This window comes from Panulirus ornatus, chromosome 19 (assembly GCF_036320965.1).
Source record: "Panulirus ornatus isolate Po-2019 chromosome 19, ASM3632096v1, whole genome shotgun sequence".
Classification (NCBI taxonomy): Eukaryota; Metazoa; Arthropoda; class Malacostraca; order Decapoda; family Palinuridae; genus Panulirus; species Panulirus ornatus.
The window spans coordinates 42,852,918-42,876,518 of record NC_092242.1 but is presented as its reverse complement, the minus strand read 5'-3'; positions in this window follow the sequence as shown (position 1 = coordinate 42,876,518).

The following is a 23,601-nucleotide window of genomic DNA, read 5'->3' as shown; positions in this document are numbered from 1 at the left end:
TGATTGGTTCTCAGTGAATGTAGGTTTGCGCCAGGGGTGTGTGATGTCTCCATGGTTGTTTAATTTGTTTATGGATGGGGTTGTTAGGGAGGTGAATGCAAGAGTTTTGGAAAGAGGGGCAAGGATGAAGTCTGTTGGGGATGAGAGAGCTTGGGAAGTGAGTCATTTGTTGTTCGCTGATGATACAGCGCTGGTGGCTGATTCATGTGAGAAACTGCAGAAGCTGGTGACTGAGTTTGGTAAAGTGTGTGAAAGAAGAAAGTTAAGAGTAAATGTGAATAAGAGCAAGGTTATTAGGTACAGTAGGGTTGAGGGTCAAGTCAATTGGGAGGTGAGTTTGAATGGAGAAAAACTGGAGGAAGTGAAGTGTTTTAGATATCTGGGAGTGGATCTGGCAGCGGATGGAAACATGGAAGCGGAAGTGGATCATAGGGTGGGGGAGGGGGCGAAAATTCTGGGAGCCTTGAAGAATGTGTGGAAGTCGAGAACATTGTCTCGGAAAGCAAAAATGGGTATGTTTGAAGGAATAGTGGTTCCAACAATGTTGTATGGTTGCGAGGCGTGGACTATGGATAGAGTTGTGCGCAGGAGGATGGATGTGCTGGAAATGAGATGTTTGAGGACAATGTGTGGTGTGAGGTGGGTTGATCGAGTAAGTAACGTAAGGGTAAGAGAGATGTGTGGAAATAAAAAGAGCGTGGTTGAGAGAGCAGAAGAGGGTGTTTTGAAATGGTTTGGTCACATGGAGAGAATGAGTGAGGAAAGATTGACCAAGAGGATATATGTGTCGGAGGTGGAGGGAACGAGGAAAAGAGGGAGACCAAATTGGAGGTGGAAAGATGGAGTGAAAAAGATTTTGTGTGATCGGGGCCTGAACATGCAGGAGGGTGAAAGGAGGGCAAGGAATAGAGTGAATTGGAGCGATGTGGTATACCGGGGTTGACGTGCTGTCAGTGGATTGAATCAAGGCATGTGAAGCGTCTGGGGTAAACCATGGAAAGCTGTGTAGGTATGTATATTTGCGTGTGTGGACGTATGTATATACATGTGTATGAGGGTGGGTTGGGCCATTTCTTTTGTCTGTTTCCTTGCGCTACCTCGCAAACGCGGGAGACAGCGACAAAGCAAAAAAAAAAAAAAAAAAAAAATATATATATATATATATATATATATATATATATATATATATATATATATATATATATATATATATATATATATATATATATATATATATACAAATATATATACAAATATATATAAATATATATACAAATATATTTATATATATATATATATATATATATATATATATATATATATATATATATATATATATATATATATATATATATATATATATATATATATATATATATATATATATATCCCTGGGGATAGGGGAGCAAGAATACTTCCCACGTATTCCCTGCGTGTCGTAGAAGGCGACTAAAAGGGGAGGGAGCGGGGGCCTGGAAATCCTCCCCTCTCGTTTTTTTTTAAATTTTCCAAAAGAAGGAACAGAGAATTGGGCCAGGTGAGGGTAGTCCCTCAAAGGCTCAGTCCTCTGTTCTTAACGCTACCTCGCTAATGCGGGAAATGGCGAATAGTTTGAAAGAAAAAGAATATATATATATATATATATATATATATATATATATATATATATATATATATATATATATATATATATATATATATATAAAAATATATATATATAAATATATATACATATATATATATATATATATATATATATATATATATATATATATATATATATATATATATATATATATATATATATATATATATATATATATATATATTTTCTGTTTTTCTTTCAAACTATTCGCCATTTACCGCATTAGCGAGGTAGCGTTAAGAACAGAGGACTGGGCCTTGAGGGAATACCCTCACCTGGCCCAATTCTCCCTGGGGATAGGGGAGAAAGAACACTTCCCATGCAGCAGGTTTGGATGGTATTGCAGTGGAATTTATTAAAAAAGTGGTTGACTGTATTATTGACTGGTTGGTAAGGTTATTTATTGTATGTATGACTCATGGTGAGGTGCCTGAGGACTGGCGGAATGCGTGCATAGTGCCATTGTACAAAGGCAAAGGGGATAAGAGTGAGTGCTCAAATTACAGAGGTATAAGTTTGTTGAGTATTCCTGGTAAATTATATGGGAGGGTATTGATTGAGAGGGTAAAGGCATGTACTGAGCATCAGATTGGGGAAGAGCAGTGTGGTTTCAGAAGTGGGAGAGGATGTGTGGATCAGGTGTTTGCTTTGAAGAATGTATGTGAGAAATACTTAGAAAAGCAAATGGATTTGTATGTAGCATTTATGGATCTGGAGAAGGCATATGATAAAGTTGATAGAGATGCTCTGTGGAAGGTATTAAGAATATATTGTGTGGGAGGCAAGTTGTTAGAAGCAGTGAAAAGTTTTTATCGAGGATGTAAGGCATGTGTACGTGTAGGAAGAGAGGAAAGTGATTGGTTCTAAGTGAATGTAGGTTTGCGGCAGGGGTGTGTGATGTCTCCATGGTTGTTTAATTTGTTTATGGATGGGGTTGTTAGGGAGGTGAATGCAAGAGTTTTGGAAAGAGGGGCAAGTATGAAGTCTGATGGGGATGAGAGAGCTTGGGAAGTGAGTCAGTTGCTGTTCGCTGATGATACAGCGCTGGTGGCTGATTCATGTGAGAAACTGCAGAAGCTGGTGACTGAGTTTGGTAAAGTGTGTGAAAGAAGAAAGTTAAGAGTAAATTTGAAGAAGAGCAAGGTTATTAGGTACAGTAGGGTTATGGGTCAAGTCAATTGAGAGGTGAGTTTGAATGGAGAAAAACTGGAGGAAGTAAAGTGTTTTAGATATCTGGGAGTGGATCTGGCAGTGGATGGAACCATGGAAGCGGAAGTGGATCATAGGGTGGGGGAGGGGGCGAAAATTCTGGGAGCCTTGAAGAATGTGTGGAAGTCGAGAACATTATCTCGGAAAGCAAAAATGGGTATGTTTGAAAGAATAGTGGTTCCAACAGTGTTGTATGGTTGCGAGGCGTGGGCTATGGATAGAGTTGTGCGCAAGAGGATGGATGTGCTGGAAATGAGATGTTTGAGAACAATGTGTGGTGTGAGGTGGTTTGATCGAGTAAGTAACGTAAGGGTAAGAGAGATGTGTGGAAATAAAAAGAGCGTGGTTGAGAGAGCAGAAGAGGGTGTTTTGAAATGGTTTGGGCACATGGAGAGAATGAGTGAGGAAAGATTGACCAAGAGGATATATGTGTCGGAGGTGGAGGGATCGAGGCGAAGCGGGAGACCAAATTGGAGGTGGAAAGATGGAGTGAAAAAGATTTTGTGTGGTCGTGGCCTGAACATGCAGGAGGGTGAAAGGAGGGCAAGGAATAGAGTGAATTGGATCGATGTGATATACCGGGGTTGACGTGCTGTCAGTGGATTGAATCAGGGCATATTAAGCGTCTGGGGTAAACCATGGAAAGCTGTGTAGGTATGTATATTTGCGTGTGTGGACGTATGTATATACATGTGTATGGGGGTGGGTTGGGCCATTTCTTTCGTCTGTTTCCTTGCGCTACCTCGCAAACGCGGGAGACAGCGACAAAGCAAAAGAAAAAAAAAAATATATATATATATATATATATATATATATATATATATATATATATATATATATATATATATATATATATATATATATATATATATACAGACACACAGAAACACACACACACACATACACACACATACACACTTTGTTTCCGGAAAAGACACCTTTTTTTATTGTTTATAATTTTCCTGTGTAATTGTGTAATAGCCGATGATGAGGCCAAGGAGATCTGACTCCTACTGCTGCACCTTAGCGGGGGTTGACTCATGACGAGGAAGAGGTAATGGCTTCCATTATTGTAGTTGGGGAGGTTTTGATTCCCACTGTTGAAGCCAAGGTAGTGGATACTCCCTCTGCTGAAATCGAGAAGGTGCTAGTTCCACTTTTTAAGCCTAGGAAATTGTGATTCCTACTGTTGAAACCTAGAGGGTGGTGTTTTCACTGCTGAATGCGTAGAGATGGTGACTCCTGCCGCTGAAGCCGAGGAGGTAGTGGCTGTCACCGATGAGCTCGAGGAGGTGTCGACTCCCACCGCTGAGGACGAGTAGATGGTGACTCCCACTATTGAAGCCCTGGTTGTGCTGTTTCCAATTGCTAAAGATAAGCAGGTAGTGACACCCACTGTTGAGAACAAGGAGATTGTGAATTACTCTGTTAAAGCCGACGAAGTACTCACTCCCACTACTTAAAAGGAGGTGATAACTCTCCCTCTTGCAGCCGACGAATCGGTGACTCTAACCGCAGAGGTCAAGGAAGTGGTAACTCCCACTGCTGAGGTCAAGGAGGTTGTGATTTCCACTGCTGTGATCGAAGACCTGGTGATTCCCACTGTAGAGGTCAAGTAGGAGGTGATTCCCACTGCTGAGGTAGAGGAGGTGGTCGCTCCCACGACTAAAGTTGAGGAGGTGGTGACCCTCATCGATGAAGGCCAGGAAGCAGTACCTTCTGCCCCTGAAGTTGAGGAGGTGACCCCTGCTGCTAGGGTCACGGTGAAGGCTTTTATTGCTGAGGCCGAAGAACTGATAGTAACTCCGATGAAAGTGAAGTGGTGATGACTCCCACTGCTGAAGGAATGCTGCTGAAACCGAAGAGAATCTGACTCCCACTGCTGAGACCGAGAAGGATGTAACTCCCAATTAGGAGGTCGGGAAGCTGGTGACTCCACTATTGAAACCGAAGTGGATGTAACTCCCACTTCCTGCCACAGGAGGATGAAGAGACATCAACCCTACAACAAGTTCTGGCGGAGACTGAGGAAGTCTCCGCTACTAATTCCAAGCCATCAAGGATCCCAGTTTTCTTTATAGCCGCAACAATTGTTGGTTTGATCAAACGACTACGATGAGGGCATCCGGTGGCCCAGGACTGGATCACTTATTCTTTGAATCATTTATTCAGGTTTACTACAACGGTTGATTCTTTTAGCGAGGATATCCTGTTGGAATAAATCGGAGAGAGACGCAGGTTTGGAAAGATTTCAGTTATTCATTTTCTTTAGGAATCTGGTGAAAGAAAGGTGTGCAGATCTATACCACCGTAAAAGATTAGACTGTGTCTGTTCTTTTTACCCTTTTTTTTTCATTTACTCCATCAATTATTATTTTCTTACTTTTTATAATCATAATTGCATTTGTACTTTAGGATTATCAGTTCGCTTCGAAAGAAACCCCTGACTATCAGTTGAAATATTTTCCTTTTATTCATGTGATATGCATTTATCTAACTATGGCACACAAGGTTTTACAATTCATAAAGTTGCTTCTCGCTCTTTTCCAAGGCAAAAACTTTTCATCCTAAAGGGTTTAATGTTTGCAAAGCAGATTATAAAAGAGGAGCCTCTGGCATAATGCGCTGCCCATCTCAGAGGAGCTCAAACAGTCGCCTTGATTCAAAGTGTTTTCCAACATGACTTTTCATTCTGTCTCTGGTTATTCAGTCAATAGCGATGATGCTCAGCTATCGTGCCTTCAAGTGACTTATTCTATGATGGTGGTTTGAACTAGAGATGAATCTGACGGTAAATTTAGACTGAAATCAACTTGGTGACACTTCTTTAGATGAGCCGTTCTGAAAAGAATAGATCATAAATTTCGTTCTAGGAAGATGAATATGTATTGAAGATAAGAGTGGAATGATAAGTTTGCAGTGAACATAAAGTTATAGTGGTGTTAAGGGTACGGCGAGGATGAGACGTAAGGGCCTCATCTTCAAGAAGACTGTGGTAGGGAGGATAATATCCTGTCAACTGACCATCCCAATTTCATGGATTAGTGCTTGAAGAATGAAAGATTCAACTTCATACGTCTCCTCAGTCAGATTGAGGTTTTGTAAGTGTCTATTGGCCAGTTCGAAGTTGCCTTACCGCCTCTCGCCTCGTGGAGAGACGCCTCCATGCTCATTTCACTCTGACCAATTCTATATCTATTAGCCAACTAAAAGTTGTTGGTTCTACTTTTAGGGGAATCAGACTTACAATACATTTACACGTATCTGCGAACCCTTTTATACCATTAGTCAACAGTTCCTTAAGCAACTGATAATTGTCATTAACTGAATACTACGTATCAACTGATTACCTTCCATTTTCTAATGAAAGAAATAAGGAAAAAAAATAAAGCAGATATCAATCAGGGCTCCGCAGGTGTTTGTCCATTTGACTCTAGAAATTAGCATATCATCGGAAGAGGAAAAGACTAAAGGAGGAAGAGGATTCCAAACTTTAGCTGTTCGACGGAAGAGGGAGGCATCATAACGGTGATTCCTCGAACAACTTACACTGTACAGAGAAATTGTGGGAAACAACAAATGTCATTGCTTAAAACAACTAACGAGCTAAGTTATCACTGATATTCTTCTAAGAATGATGACCTGGGAATAACATTGAGACAGGATTTGATTGGCATAACTTGAAGTGATAGTGAGTCCAGGGATTTTCATTGGAATCTATATTACATTTTCTTGCACTGGTTTCCGTTTCAAAGTGGCCCTGTCTGAAGTTAGGGTAACGATTCTCGACGATAGAGTTATGTCAGGAACCGAGTATGCTGATTTGATGGCTCTAATCTGTAAATATAGGGAATCTGAAAATCCTGGCATAGCTGTTGGTAATCAAAATCACAGAAATCCACCAGGATCTAAGAAGCCTAATTATTTCCTTGCCAGCCTTTCAGACTCAGACATTTAAATGTCACCATAATTACTAGCTCTACAACAGTACTCTGTCATCAATGGTAAGCAAGCAAGACACTAAGATTATCTGTTCATTAACATTTGCACCACTCCGTCCATCTCCATATACTTCTCGAGCTAGATTTTTAACGTCTTGAGAAATCCTGTTCCGGCACGAAGGCAATTACTCACAAACACTGCTAGTCTGGAAGTTTAAGTCTACAGAAAGTTGCTGTGCCAAACCAATCAAAGACGGGAATACTCGTGGAAATACTCCCCGAAGTAAGTTTTGCATCCTCGTTGACAGCAAATATCAGATCATATCTATGAACCAAAGGGGAACAACTTATTACATTTGGTATTGTCAATCCCTTGTAGTGTTTGAAGGTGAATGTAACTGGGATATGATTCAGGCTTTTGTATATGTGGCATTAATGGACCCATCCTCAAGGCAAGGATTTATAAAACCAAGTAAAGACACGAGATGAAAATAAACTAAGTCTGCAGGGCAATTGTAACAGGTTACGTGACAACCTTTGAAAATATTAGGGAAGACGGCTGTCAAGTTGCAAAATCTGGAGGTAAAATATGTCACGGCCAATCGTGTAAAATTTCATGGCGATTTGTTGCTGTTTCCCCTCTATGCAATATCACAAGATCGAGTGTAAGACTTGAAAGAACGTATAGCTGTATAAGAAAGATTAGTTCCCATGCTGTAACATAGAATATTGTCAAGAACTAAGTTGCCCCACTAATTCTTCTGGTGTCGATAATACCTATTTGAGGCCGCACCCATTAATTCAAATGAGTGTTAAATGGCATCTAGCATTTAGGTGTGAGGTATCCATCATCCTAAAAAGTACTCCTTCCTGGGTAATGTCGGTGCAATGAGCCAATGCTGTGTCATTTGTCACATTTTTGCTGTGTTTGCTTCATTACACGTAAGTCAATAGCACTCAGTAAAACCACTCCTTCTCTGTCTGTGAAACAAGATTTAACAAAACATTATACACAAAATTTCTCACTCTCCTCTCCAGGTTTTCCTTCATCTGATCACACACACACACACACACACACACACAAATAAAAGAACAGTATCTTCTTCTTTGGTGCCTATTCGGAAAGGCACCATTGTTCAGGGTGGCCTGGATGCTCCCCAAAGTTCCATTGGCCAAAATCAAACGATTTGGAACTGGGGCCTGTGACCTTCGGCACTCAGCTCCCGGATCTGGCTCTTTCCCAATTAATTTTTTCAACATCTGTTGTCTTGACTTTTCATTCTGTAGAACACCGTCTGCCCATATCATCTCTTGATCTCACTGAAACCCAACTGTCCAAGGTAGCCTCACCTCGACAGTATCAACTCTCTAACTTCAATGTTTACCATAGTTTTCTCTCCAAGAGTGGCTTTTCACTTTACTGAAATATTAGAGCTTCCTTTGCTCGTCTTATGGACATAATCTTAATACCATCTTTCTCAAAATTTCTCTAGCTTCTATAACTTTGCTGTTCATCTTACATACCCCTCTATGCCATACTTCTAACCATGTGTAGCTCATCATCTGAGTTCCTGCCACAAAGCATTGCTCTTCTTACAGTTACGTACTTAAATCCTTTATGCAGTGAATTCAAATGTACATCACAAGGATTGGCTGCAAGCTGAAGCCTTCCCTTTTCCCTCCCTCCCCGCATGAGTTCCCTATCGTCATGGCTACACTTTCACCAAATTTGATTTCTTCTTTACCTCAGAAACCGCCTCACTAGTTATTATACCTTCCCTCTTAGAAACCTCCGAACAGTGTTACTTCTGGCACCTCTTATTGGGCACACCAACTATCGAAATGCCAGCGTGGGCATCTTGGGAGAGCTTTGTGATCATCCCTAAGCGCAATCTTTACTGGACGGGTATGGCTTCACCGGCTGGGTTGCCTCATGTTGTGCTGAATGCATGGCAGAGGTTACCTTCCTTGGGTTGGTGTCTTACATAAACTCATCTCTTCCCCTGAAACCCACTCCGAAATTACTGCAAAACTCCTCCTCACAAAGATAAACACATCTTCAAAGAAAAATGTGGAAAGTGACTGACTTGATTTCTTCTAGCATGCAATCACTTTGGTCGCCAACCAGAAGCATTTACAATAACTGTCATTCGGCCTTTGCTCTTCTCTTCTGACGTGATCTCCAACTGTTCAAGTCGCTGTTTTTGGTACAATTTCCTTTGATTAAACTTTGGATGAATCTGCTACTAATCCTCCAACTCTACCACTTCGAACTTAATCTAAAACCTCGCATATATTTTCTCGACACCAATCCTTGAAGTATGCCTTGCTGCAGTCCATTCCTAGGAAAGGACACCGTTCTATTGTAGTAGTCGCTGATGCAACGAATTCACGTTCCTATCCTACCAAGATTGGTGTTCTGAAGGATTCCTTTCTTTTTTACTCCCAATTAATGATCTCTCTTTTACTTCTACTGCTATTTACTTTTAAGCTAATGATTCCACTTTACATACTTCAGCTCACTTTCACTGCCTCCTTTTACTACTTTTGTTTCGCGTACTAGACATATTTCCTTTTTCACTCCATACTTCTGCGGAATTTTAGACTGGGGTAACAGTAACCTAGTTAAATCTAATGATGCTAAGATGCAATATCTGCCTGTACCTTTATCTGAGTCATTTGTTTCCTTCTGCTCAGTATCAAAACTCTAGAATTCAATCCTGTAATACGCTAACACGTTGGGCGTAGCCATATTCTCTATTTTGTCTTGGAAACCCTATCATAATCAACATTGCAAAGTGTGCTTCCCAAAAGTTCTTCCCAGAGCACTCGCTTCTCTTCCGCACTCTTTTCACTACCTGGAACATACGTATTGACAATTATCCACCTGTAGTAATGTACTTTCAATTTCATACCCATCAGTGTGAATCTCACTTGTTTACACTTTTTAACACATTTCTAAAATTCTTCCTTCAGCAGACATGCCATCTTATCCCATACTATCGCCCTCACATGAACTCCAGAGTACCCATTGGTCATTCCAAAACTATTCTTTCCTCTTACCCTTTACCTTAGTTTGAATCAGAGAAATAACATCCAAACTTACTATCTATCTCCTTATTCTGGTTACATCCACACATATTCAGACACCCCAGCCTGATCCCTCAAGCAGGATGAGCACTTCACGTTCCTGTGTTAAAAACTGACATGCGAAGCGCAGAGTCTTAATCTCCCGCTTCAGCCCCTTTTTGTCCCTTTCTATTACACGGTGGTAATTGGGTTGTATTTTTTTCTCCCCTATATCGAGAATTATCAGCGTATGTATGGCAAAAAGTGCGGTGCCTAAGGACTGACGGAATGTATGTATAGTTAAATTGTAGAAAAGTAAGGGGAGCAAAGTGAATACTCGGGTTACAGAGATATGATTCCATCAAATATATCTCTAGTTGTATGGGAGAGTGATAACTGAGAGTATGGTGACATAATCACATCATCAGACTGAAAGCAGCAATATCGCTTTAGGAGTGGCAGATGACATGTGGACTAGATGCTTGCTCTGTAGAATTTGTACGAGAAACAGATGGGAAGAGAGAGGGATTGCAGGGGGCATTTATGGTTCTGGAGAAAGCGTGTGTTGATGTTGAAAGAGACCTTAGGGAAGGTGCTACGGACGTATTATGAGGCATGAAAGCCACTAGAAGAGTAAGCATGTGTGCGAGTAAGAGGAGAAGAGGTTGAATTATTCCAGGTAAAGAGGTGTCAAGGTTTTGTAAGGTCACAATGGATATTTTATCTGTTTATAAATGAGATGGTGAGGAAGGCAAATGCAAGAGTCTTGGAGAGAGGTGTGGGTCTACTGCATTCTGGGGACGAAAGCAAGTTTTTGGATGGGAGCCAGTTGCTGTGTGAAGATAAAACGGCTCTGGCGGCGAACTCGGATGAGAAGCTGGAAGAGTTAGAATGTGAGCTGTGTGAGGAGTGTGAACGAAGTTGAGGCTATGAGGATTGACATGGGGTAAGACTGGTTCGTTTCAGAGCGAGTTCAAATTGGGAGAACCTAGAGGAAAAGGAGTGCTTTAGATACCTGGGATTAGACTTAGCAGCTGAAGTGATCTCTTAGTAGTCTGTACTTTTGTTTCAAATAGAAGCAATAATTGTATAACTGATCTTTTCTAGATCTTCTTCTCCTTTTTGTGATTTTTTCAGTTTCTCAGTCTTTGATAAATTCTTGTGCCTAGAACTGATGAGTGCATAACAACTCTGGTCTGACCAAGACGCTGTAGAGTAATAGTAGGTTCGGGCCTACCGTGTCCTCATATGCTCGCTCCTGCTGAGTGCTGGTGTACCTTTGATCAGCAAGCCACTGACCTTTGTACGCGAGCTTGCACTGCTTATACGCTTCGAAAACAGCAAACCTTTTTTGTGTGTGGAATGATATTTCTTAACGGCATAACCACACACGCTTGCCACATATTTTTCATATCTCTTTTATTCCTTGCACAATCTTCCTGCTTAACATTAACATATTTCCCTAAAATATATCATCCTAACAGCTAACAATATATATTCTGCCAAGGAGATCGATGACCTATTACGAATTTTGTATGCGGGTTAGTCATCGCACGTATAGTAATTTCCTGGGCAAACTTGTAGAAAGATGACAGGCAAAACGATTTCTAAGAGCAAAATATGGTAAATCCTTTTTCCCCTAAAATGTATCATTCCACCAACAACTAATTTCTATCTTACTAAGGAACTGATGAACAGCTGTGTATGGAGGTTAGTCATCCTGCCACTGGCAACTTCCTCGGTGAGTTTACAAACAGAAGACAGGATTTCTTTTATATTTCTTATTGTCTTAAATTTCATAGTATTCCTGATAATAAAATCTGAATGAAGAGAAAGTGAAAAATATTGGCGTAACATTATGACCTCTTGGTGACAATATAGCGTCAAAATAACCACAGGCAACATATCATATTCGTCGTTAAACGAGCCTTCACTACAACATAAAACGCCACACACGTCTTCATTGAATTCCATTTGATATTATTCTGATTAGTTCATCAAGTTGACTGAACATTACTGAATCACAGATCATATTTCTTTTGTCTAAACTTTCCGGATTTCGAAACGTGAGTAGAATCTTGACTCTTTTTTTTGTGTTCTGTTTTAAGATCGCTCATATGTTCTGCAGAAGAATCAGTGCCGCTTAAACCCGGGCCTTCTGGTACACAGCTTGTCACACTGAGCCGTTGGCATGAGTCCTCCTAGACTATTACTCTGTTATTAAGATCTAGGCCAACTTTCGACCACTGTGATTTCACCAAATAAACCCTTTTTTGACACTTAATATATATATATATATATATATATATATATATATATATATATATATATATATATATATATATATATATATATATATATATATATATATTTTGCTTTGTCGCTGTTTCCCGCGTTAGCGAGGTAGCGCAAGCAAAACAGACGGAAGAATAGCCCAACCCGCCCACATACATATGTATATACATACACGTCCACACACGCAAATATACATACCTATACATCTCAATGTACCCATATATATATACATACACAGACATATACATATATACACATGTACATAATTCATACTGTCTGCCTTTATTTGTTCCCATCGCCACCTCGCCACACATGGAATAACAACCCCCTCCCCCGAAATGTGTGCGAGTTAGCGCTAGGAAAGACACCAAAGGCCCCATTCGTTCACACTCAGTCTCTAGCTGCCATGTAATAATGCACCGAAACCACAGCTCCCTTTCCACATCCAGGCCCCACGCACTTTCCATGGTTTACCCCAGACGCTTCACATGCCCTGGTTCAATCCATTGACAGCACGTCGACCCCGGTATACCACATCGTTCCAATTCACTCTATTCCTTGCACGCCTTTCACCCTCCTCCATGTTCAGGCCCCGATCACTCAAAATCTTGTTCACTCCATCTTTCCACCTCCAATTTGGTCTCCCACTTCACCTAGTTCCCACCACCTCTGAGACATATATCCTCTTAGTCAATCTTTCCTCTCTCATTCTCTCCATGTGACCAAACCATTTCAAAACACCCTCTTCTGGTCTCTCAACCGCACTCTTTTTTTTCCACACATCTCTCTCACCCTTACATTACTTACTCGATCAAACCGCCTCACACCACTTATTGTCCTCAAAAATCTCATTTGCAGCACATCCACCCTCCTGCGCACAACTCTATCCATAGCCCACGCCTCGCAACCATACAACATTGTTGGAACCACAATTCCTTCAAACATAACCATTTTTGCTTTCCGAGATAATGTTCTCGACTTCCACACATTCTTCAAGGCTCCCAGAATTCTCGCCCCCTCCCCCACCCTATGATTCACTTCCGCTTCAATGGTTCCATCCGCTGCCAGATCCACTCCCAGATTTCTAAAACACTTTACTTCCTCCAGTTTTTCTCCATTTAAACTTACCTCCCAATTGACTTGACCCTTAACCGTACTGTACCTAATAACCTTCCTCTTATTCACATTTACTCTCAACTTTCTTCTTTCAAACACTTTACCAAACTCAGTCATAAGCTTCTGCAGTTTCTTGCATGAATCAGCCACCAGCGCTGTATCATCAGCGAACAAAAAATGACTCACTTCCCAAGCTCTCTCATCCACAATAGACTGCATACTTGCCCCTCTTTCCAAAACTCTTGCATTTACCTCCCTAACAACACCATCCATAAACAAATTAAACAACCATCGAGACATCACACACCCCTGCCGCAAACCTACATTCACTGAGAACCAATCACTTTCCTCTCTTCCTACACGTACACATGCCTGACATCGTCGATAAAAACTTTTCACTGCTTCTAACAACTTTCCTCCCACACCATATATTCTTAAAACCTTCCACAGAGCATCTCTATCAACTCTATCATATGCCTTCTCCAGATCCATAAATGCTACATACAAATCCATTTGCTTTTCTAAGTATTTCTCACATACATTCTTCAAAGCAAACACCTGATCCACACATCCTCTACCACTGCTGAAACCACACTGCTCTTCCCCAATCTGATGATCTGTGCACGCCTTCGCCCTCTCAATCAATACCCTCCCATATAATTTACCAGGAATACTCAACAAACTTATACCTCTGTAATTTGAGCACTCACTCTTATCCCCTTTGCCTTTGTACAATGGCACTATGCAAGCATTCCGCTAACCTCAGGCACCTAACCATGAATTATACATACATTAAATAACCTTACCAACCAGTCAACAATAGAGTCACCCCCGTTTTTAATAGATACCACTGCAATACCATCCAAACCTGCTGCTTGCCGCTTTCATCTTCCGTAAAGCTTTTACTACCTCTTCTCTATTTACCAAATCATTTTCCCTAACCTCTCGCTTTGCACACCACCTCGACCAAAACACCCTATACCTGCCACTCTATCGTCAAACACATTCAACAAACCTTCAAAATACTCACTCCATCTCCTTCTCACATCACCACTACTTGTTATCACCTCCCCATTAGCCGCCCTTCACTGAAGTTCCCATTTGCTCCCTTGTCTTACGCACTTTATTTACCTCCTTCCAGAACATCTTTTCATTCTCCCTAAAATTTAATGATATTCTCTCACCCCAACTCTCTTTTGCCCTCTTTTTCACCTCTTGCACCTTTCTCTTGACCTCCTGTCTCTTTCTTTTATAAATCTCCCACTCATTTGCATTTTTTCCCTGCAAAAATCGTTCAAATGCTTCTCTCTTCTCTTTCACCAATAATCTTACTTCTTCATCCCACCACTCACTACCATTTCTAATCAACCCACCTCCCACGCTTCTCATGCCACAAGCATCTTTTGCGCAACCCAACACTGCTTCCCTAAATACATCCCATTCCTCCCCAACTCCCCTTACCTCCTTTGTTCTCACCTTTTTCCATTCTGTACTCAGTCTCTCCTGGTACTTCCTCACACAAGTCTCCTTCCCAAGCTCACTTACTCTCACCACTTTCTTCACCCCAACATTCTCTCTTCTTTTCTGAAAACCCCCACAAATCTTCACCTTAGCCTCCACAAGATAATGATCAGACATCCCTCCAGTTGCACCTCTCAGCACATTAACATCCAAAAGTCTCTCTTTTGTGCGTCTATTAATTAACACGTAATCCAATAACGCTCTCTGGCCATCTCTCCTACTTACATATGTACACTTACGTATATCTCGCTTTTTAAACCAGGTATTCCCAATCACCAGTCCTTTTTCAGCACATAAATCTACAAGCTCCTCACCATTTCCATTTACAACACTGAACGCTCCATGTGTACCAATTATTCCATCAACTGCCACATTACTCACCTTTGCATTCAAATCACCCATCACTATAACCCGATCTTGTGCATCAAAACCACTAACACACTCATTCAGCTGCTCCCAAAACACTTGCCTCTCATGATCTTTCTTCTCATTCCCAGGTGCATATGCACCAATAATCACCCATCTCTCTCCATCAACTTTCAGTTTTACCCATATCAATCTATAATTTACTTTCTTACACTCTATCACATACTCCCACAACTCCTGATTCAGGAGTAGTGCTACTCCTTCCCTTGCTCTTGTCCTCTCACTAACCCATAACTTTACTCCCAAGACATTCCCAAACCACTCTTCCCCTTTACCCTTGAGCTTCGTTTCACTCAGAGCCAAAACATCCAGGTTCCTTTCCTCAAACATACTACCTATCTCTCCTTTTTTCTCATCTTGGTTACATCCACACACATTTAGACACCCCAATCTGAGCCTTCGAGGAGGATGAGCACTCCTCAGGTGACTCCTTCTTCTGTTTCCCCTTTTAGAAAGTTAAAATGCAAGGAGGGGAGGGTTTCTGGCCCCCCACTCCCGTCCCCTTTAGTCGCCTTCTACGACACGTGAGGAATGCGTGGGAAGTATTTTCTCCCCTATCCCCAGGGATAATATATATATATATATATATATATATATATATATATATATATATATATATATATATATATATATATATATATATATATATATATATATATATATATATATATATATATATATATAAATATATATATAAATATATGTATATGTTTATGTATATGTTTTAGATATCTGGGAGTGGATCTGTCAGTGGATGGAACCATGGAAGCGGAAGTGGATCATAGGGTGGGGGAGGGGGCGAAAATTTTGGGAGCCTTGAAAAATGTGTGGAAGTCGAGAACATTATCTCGGAAAGCAAAAATGGGTATGTTTGAAGGAATAGTGGTTCCAACAATGTTGTATGGTTGCGAGGCGTGGGCTATGGATAGAGATGTGCACAGGAGGATGGATGTGCTGGAAATGAGATGTTTGAGGAAAATGTGTGGTGTGAGGTGGTTTGATCGAGTAAGTAACGTAAGGGTAAGAGAGATGTGTGGAAATAAAAAGAGCGTGGTTGAGAGAGCAGAAGAGGGTGTTTTGAAATGGTTTGGGCACATGGAGAGAATGAGTGAGGAAAGATTGACCAAGAGGATATATGTGTCGGAGGTGGAGGGAACGAGGAGAAGAGGGAGACCAAATTGGAGGTGGAAAGATGGAGTGAAAAAGATTTTGTGTGATCGGGGCCTGAACATGCAGGAGGGTGAAAGGAGGGCAAGGAATAGAGTGAATTGGAGCGATGTGGTATACAGGGGTTGACGTGCTGTCAGTGGATTGAATCAAGGCATGTGAAGCGTCTGGGGTAAACCATGGAAAGCTGTGTAGGTATGTATATTTGCGTGTGTGGACGTGTGTATGTACATGTGTATGGGGGGGGGGTTGGGCCATTTCTTTCGTCTGTTTCCTTGCGCTACCTCGCAAACGCGGGAGACAGCGACAAAGTATAAAAAAAAAAAAAAAAAAAAAAAAAAAAAAAAAAAATGTATATATATATATATATATATATATATATATATATATATATATATATATATATATATATATATATATATATATATATACATATATTTATATATATATATATATATATATATATATATATATATATATATATATATATATATATATATTATTATTATTATTATTATTATTATTATTATTATCATTTTGCTTTGTCGCTGTCTCCCGCGTTTGCGAGGTAGCGCAAGGAAACAGACGAAAGAAATGGCCCAACCCACCCCCATGCACATGTATATACATACACGTCCACACACGCAAATATACATACCTATACATCTCAATGTACACATATATATACACACACAGACACATACATATATACCCATGCACACAATTCACACTGTCTGCCCCTATTCATTCCCATCGCCACCTCGCCACGCATGGACTACCATCCCCCTCCCCCCTCATGTGTGCGAGGTAGCGCTAGGAAAAGACAACAAAGACCCCATTCGTTCACACTTAGTCTCTAGCTGTCATGCAATAATGCCCGAAACCACAGCTCCCTTTCCACATCCAGGCCCCACAAAACTTTCCATGGTTTACCCCAGACGCTTCACATGCCCTGATTCAATCCACTGACAGCAGGTCAACCCCGGTATTCCACATCGATCCAATTCTCTCTATTCCTTGCCCGCCTTTTACCCTCCTGCACGTTCAGGCCCCGATCACTTAAAATCTTTTTCACTCCATCTTTCCTCCTCCAATTTGGTCTCCCACTTCTCCTCGTTCCCTCCACTTCCGACACATATATCCTCTAAGTCATTTTTCCTCACTCATTCTCTCCATGTGCCCAGACGCTTCACATGCCCTGATTCAATCCATATATATATATATATATATATATATATATATATATATATATATATATATATATATATATATATATATATATATATATATATATATATATATATATAAATATATATATATATATATATATATATATATATATATATATATATATATATATATATATATATATATATATATATATATATATATATATATATATATGCCCTACTCTAACTAATAACCTTGCTCTTATTCATATTTACTCGCAGCTTTCTTCTTTCACACATTTTACCAAACTCAGTCACAAGCTTCTGCAGTCTCTCACCCAAATCAGCCACCAACGCTGTATCATCAGCTAAGAAAAAATGACTCACTTCCCAAGCTCTCTCATCCACAATAGACTGCATACTTGCCCCTCTTTCCAAAACTCTTGCATTTACCTCCCTAACAACACCATCCATAAACAAATTAAACAACCATCGAGACATCACACACCCCTGCCGCAAACCTACATTCACTGAGAACCAATCACTTTCCTCTCTTCCTACACGTACACATGCCTGACATCGTCGATAAAAACTTTTCACTGCTTCTAACAACTTTCCTCCCACACCATATATTCTTAAAACCTTCCACAGAGCATCTCTATCAACTCTATCATATGCCTTCTCCAGATCCATAAATGCTACATACAAATCCATTTGCTTTTCTAAGTATTTCTCACATACATTCTTCAAAGCAAACACCTGATCCACACATCCTCTACCACTGCTGAAACCACACTGCTCTTCCCCAATCTGATGATCTGTGCACGCCTTCGCCCTCTCAATCAATACCCTCCCATATAATTTACCAGGAATACTCAACAAACTTATACCTCTGTAATTTGAGCACTCACTCTTATCCCCTTTGCCTTTGTACAATGGCACTATGCAAGCATTCCGCTAACCTCAGGCACCTAACCATGAATTATACATACATTAAATAACCTTACCAACCAGTCAACAATAGAGTCACCCCCGTTTTTAATAGATACCACTGCAATACCATCCAAACCTGCTGCTTGCCGCTTTCATCTTCCGTAAAGCTTTTACTACCTCTTCTCTATTTACCAAATCATTTTCCCTAACCTCTCGCTTTGCACACCACCTCGACCAAAACACCCTATACCTGCCACTCTATCGTCAAACACATTCAACAAACCTTCAAAATACTCACTCCATCTCCTTCTCACATCACCACTACTTGTTATCACCTCCCCATTAGCCGCCCTTCACTGAAGTTCCCATTTGCTCCCTTGTCTTACGCACTTTATTTACCTCCTTCCAGAACATCTTTTCATTCTCCCTAAAATTTAATGATATTCTCTCACCCCAACTCTCTTTTGCCCTCTTTTTCACCTCTTGCACCTTTCTCTTGACCTCCTGTCTCTTTCTTTTATAAATCTCCCACTCATTTGCATTTTTTCCCTGCAAAAATCGTTCAAATGCTTCTCTCTTCTCTTTCACCAATAATCTTACTTCTTCATCCCACCACTCACTACCATTTCTAATCAACCCACCTCCCACGCTTCTCATGCCACAAGCATCTTTTGCGCAACCCAACACTGCTTCCCTAAATACATCCCATTCCTCCCCAACTCCCCTTACCTCCTTTGTTCTCACCTTTTTCCATTCTGTACTCAGTCTCTCCTGGTACTTCCTCACACAAGTCTCCTTCCCAAGCTCACTTACTCTCACCACTTTCTTCACCCCAACATTCTCTCTTCTTTTCTGAAAACCCCCACAAATCTTCACCTTAGCCTCCACAAGATAATGATCAGACATCCCTCCAGTTGCACCTCTCAGCACATTAACATCCAAAAGTCTCTCTTTTGTGCGTCTATTAATTAACACGTAATCCAATAACGCTCTCTGGCCATCTCTCCTACTTACATATGTACACTTACGTATATCTCGCTTTTTAAACCAGGTATTCCCAATCACCAGTCCTTTTTCAGCACATAAATCTACAAGCTCCTCACCATTTCCATTTACAACACTGAACGCTCCATGTGTACCAATTATTCCATCAACTGCCACATTACTCACCTTTGCATTCAAATCACCCATCACTATAACCCGATCTTGTGCATCAAAACCACTAACACACTCATTCAGCTGCTCCCAAAACACTTGCCTCTCATGATCTTTCTTCTCATTCCCAGGTGCATATGCACCAATAATCACCCATCTCTCTCCATCAACTTTCAGTTTTACCCATATCAATCTATAATTTACTTTCTTACACTCTATCACATACTCCCACAACTCCTGATTCAGGAGTAGTGCTACTCCTTCCCTTGCTCTTGTCCTCTCACTAACCCATAACTTTACTCCCAAGACATTCCCAAACCACTCTTCCCCTTTACCCTTGAGCTTCGTTTCACTCAGAGCCAAAACATCCAGGTTCCTTTCCTCAAACATACTACCTATCTCTCCTTTTTTCTCATCTTGGTTACATCCACACACATTTAGACACCCCAATCTGAGCCTTCGAGGAGGATGAGCACTCCTCAGGTGACTCCTTCTTCTGTTTCCCCTTTTAGAAAGTTAAAATGCAAGGAGGGGAGGGTTTCTGGCCCCCCACTCCCGTCCCCTTTAGTCGCCTTCTACGACACGTGAGGAATGCGTGGGAAGTATTTTCTCCCCTATCCCCAGGGATAATATATATATATATATATATATATATATATATATATATATATATATATATATATATATATATATATATATATATATATATATATATATATATATATATATATATATATATATATAAATATATATATAAATATATGTATATGTTTATGTATATGTTTTAGATATCTGGGAGTGGATCTGTCAGTGGATGGAACCATGGAAGCGGAAGTGGATCATAGGGTGGGGGAGGGGGCGAAAATTTTGGGAGCCTTGAAAAATGTGTGGAAGTCGAGAACATTATCTCGGAAAGCAAAAATGGGTATGTTTGAAGGAATAGTGGTTCCAACAATGTTGTATGGTTGCGAGGCGTGGGCTATGGATAGAGATGTGCACAGGAGGATGGATGTGCTGGAAATGAGATGTTTGAGGAAAATGTGTGGTGTGAGGTGGTTTGATCGAGTAAGTAACGTAAGGGTAAGAGAGATGTGTGGAAATAAAAAGAGCGTGGTTGAGAGAGCAGAAGAGGGTGTTTTGAAATGGTTTGGGCACATGGAGAGAATGAGTGAGGAAAGATTGACCAAGAGGATATATGTGTCGGAGGTGGAGGGAACGAGGAGAAGAGGGAGACCAAATTGGAGGTGGAAAGATGGAGTGAAAAAGATTTTGTGTGATCGGGGCCTGAACATGCAGGAGGGTGAAAGGAGGGCAAGGAATAGAGTGAATTGGAGCGATGTGGTATACAGGGGTTGACGTGCTGTCAGTGGATTGAATCAAGGCATGTGAAGCGTCTGGGGTAAACCATGGAAAGCTGTGTAGGTATGTATATTTGCGTGTGTGGACGTGTGTATGTACATGTGTATGGGGGGGGGGGTTGGGCCATTTCTTTCGTCTGTTTCCTTGCGCTACCTCGCAAACGCGGGAGACAGCGACAAAGTATAAAAAAAAAAAAAAAAAAAAAAAAAAAAAAAAAAAAATGTATATATATATATATATATATATATATATATATATATATATATATATATATATATATATATATATATATATATATATATATACATATATTTATATATATATATATATATATATATATATATATATATATATATATATATATATATATATATATATTATTATTATTATTATTATTATTATTATTATTATCATTTTGCTTTGTCGCTGTCTCCCGCGTTTGCGAGGTAGCGCAAGGAAACAGACGAAAGAAATGGCCCAACCCACCCCCATGCACATGTATATACATACACGTCCACACACGCAAATATACATACCTATACATCTCAATGTACACATATATATACACACACAGACACATACATATATACCCATGCACACAATTCACACTGTCTGCCCCTATTCATTCCCATCGCCACCTCGCCACGCATGGACTACCATCCCCCTCCCCCCTCATGTGTGCGAGGTAGCGCTAGGAAAAGACAACAAAGACCCCATTCGTTCACACTTAGTCTCTAGCTGTCATGCAATAATGCCCGAAACCACAGCTCCCTTTCCACATCCAGGCCCCACAAAACTTTCCATGGTTTACCCCAGACGCTTCACATGCCCTGATTCAATCCACTGACAGCAGGTCAACCCCGGTATTCCACATCGATCCAATTCTCTCTATTCCTTGCCCGCCTTTTACCCTCCTGCACGTTCAGGCCCCGATCACTTAAAATCTTTTTCACTCCATCTTTCCTCCTCCAATTTGGTCTCCCACTTCTCCTCGTTCCCTCCACTTCCGACACATATATCCTCTAAGTCATTTTTCCTCACTCATTCTCTCCATGTGCCCAGACGCTTCACATGCCCTGATTCAATCCATATATATATATATATATATATATATATATATATATATATATATATATATATATATATATATATATATATATATATATATATATATATATATATATATATATATATATATATAATATATATATATATATATATATATATATATATATATATATATATATATATATATATATATATATATATATATATATATATATATATATGCCCTACTCTAACTAATAACCTTGCTCTTATTCATATTTACTCGCAGCTTTCTTCTTTCACACATTTTACCAAACTCAGTCACAAGCTTCTGCAGTCTCTCACCCAAATCAGCCACCAACGCTGTATCATCAGCTAAGAACAACTGACACACTTCTCAACGTCTCTCATCCACAACAGACTGCATACTTGCCCCTCTTTCCAAAACTCTTGTATTCACCTCCATAACAACCCCATCCATAAACAAATTAAACAACCATGGAGACATCACACACCCCTGCCGCAAACCAACATTCTCTGAAAACCAGTCAATTTCCTATCTTCCTACACGTACGCATGCCTTACATCCTCGATAAAAACTTTTCACTACTTCTAACAACTTGTCTCCCACACCATAGATTGATAATAACTTCAAGAGAGCATCTCTATCAACTCTGTCAAATGCCTTATCCAGATCCATAATTGCTACATACAAATTCATTTGCTTTTCTAAGTATTTCTCACATACATTCTTCAAAGCAAACACCTCAGCCACACATCCTCTACCAATTCTGAAGCCACGCTACTCTTCCCCATTCTGATGCTCTGTACATGCCTTCACCCTCTCAATCAATTCCTTCCCATATAGTTTCCCAGGCATACTCAACAAAATTATACCTCTTTAATTTGAGCACTCTCTTTTATCTCCTTTGCCTTTGTACTGTGGCACTATACAGGCATTCCGCAAATTCTCAGGCACCTCACCATGAGTCATACATACATTAAATAACCTTACCAACCAGTGAACAATATAGTCACCCCCTTTTTTAATAAATTCCACTGCAACACCATCCAAACCCGCTGCCTTGCTGGCTTTCATCTTCCGCAAAGCTTTCGCTACCTCTTGTCTGTTTACCAAATCATTTTCCCTAACCCTCTCTCTTTGCACACCACCTCGACCAAAACACCCTATATCTTCCACTCTATCATCAAACACATTCATCAAACTTTCAAAATACTCACTCCATCTCCTCACATCACCACTACTCGGTATCACCTCCCATTAGCCCCCTTCACTAATGTTCCTATTTGTTCCCTTGTCTTACGCCCTATATATAACTCCTTCCAAAACATCTTTTAATTCTCCGTATAATTCAACGATACTCTATCACCACACTCTCATTTGCCCTCTTTTTCACCTCATGCAACTTTCTCTTGACCTGCTATCTCTTTCTTTTATACATCTCCCAGTCATTTGCATTATTTCCCTGCAAAATTCGTCCAAATGCCACACTCTTCTCTTTCAATAATACTCTTACTTCTTCATCCC